Source organism: Epinephelus moara, chromosome 9 (genome assembly GCF_006386435.1).
Source record: "Epinephelus moara isolate mb chromosome 9, YSFRI_EMoa_1.0, whole genome shotgun sequence".
Taxonomy (NCBI): domain Eukaryota; kingdom Metazoa; phylum Chordata; class Actinopteri; order Perciformes; family Serranidae; genus Epinephelus; species Epinephelus moara.
In genome coordinates, this window is record NC_065514.1 from 3,822,512 (window position 1) to 3,823,686 (window position 1,175).

Genomic DNA, 1,175 nt, shown 5'->3' on the forward strand with positions numbered 1-1,175 from the left:
GGTCTTACAGCTGTGTTTGAGGTTAGATAGGTACTATCTGAGGACAGGAGGTCATGAATTTTGCCTCTAATAGTTAGAATTTTGTCATTAAAAAAGCTCATAAAATCATTACTGCTAAGGGCTAAAGGAATACAAGGCTCAATAGAGCTTTGACTCTCAGTCAGCCTGGCTACAGTGCTGAAAAGAAACCTGGGGTTGTTCTTGTTTTCTTCTATGAGTGCTGAGTAATAGTTTGCTCTGGCATTGCGGAGGCCCCTCTTACAGCCGGGCTCCACCGGGCACATCAGCGGCACGACACGTCTGCAGCACGAGCCCTGTAGCAGCTCGCCCCCCTGTTAATCAATTACAGCGGCTCCACCGGCAACGTGAGCGGCGCGACAACCCTCTATTTTACGCGGCTCTTCTATTTTTGTCGCAATACACTCCCCTACGCGACCCTCCAGCAGATAAAAACTACATGAAATAGTGTGCTAAACAAGCACAATGTGTTTTTAAATGAATAAACCATTATCAGAGGTGACAGCCTATGTGATGATGTTTTTTTTCATGCATTTAGCCATGTTTATCCGTGACATTGTGTAAATGTCTGTGGCGGACATTTGAAAGTGAGTAGATGACAAACAAACAGTACAGTAAACTTGTAGATAACTCAAATATATGTAATAACTTAGATGGAAAATGCTTTAACGTTTCATGCAGCCTAAATGCAGCCTCTTGGCTCAGCAAACGGTAAAACAACCCTGCTGGCTTCTCTACGTGTCGCTTCCGTACGCCGTCAGTGGAGCCCAAATGAATATGCCACGACGCTACGCTGATGTGATGCTTACGTTTGCAGCCAGTGGAGCCTGGCCGTTATACGTTTTGAGACTGTCTGCCCAGATTAAACGAGATTCTTCCAGTTTGGTTAATCGCCATTTCCTTTCTAATTTTCGCGATATTTGTTTTAACTTACGGGTTTGAGAGTTATACCAAGGAGCGAACTTTCTTTACTTTGTTAACCATATGGGCCCAAACGACGCATAGTGCGTCCAAATTCACACCTGTTCTTCTCTGTGGATATTCTCCGCGACCGTGCATCATAGCGAGAAGCCACGCATATCACGTGAAACAACGGAACTGTAGCTTTCCGAGAAGGCCAAGGACTTGTCGGTAGTCCAATGTTTTCACAGCGAAAA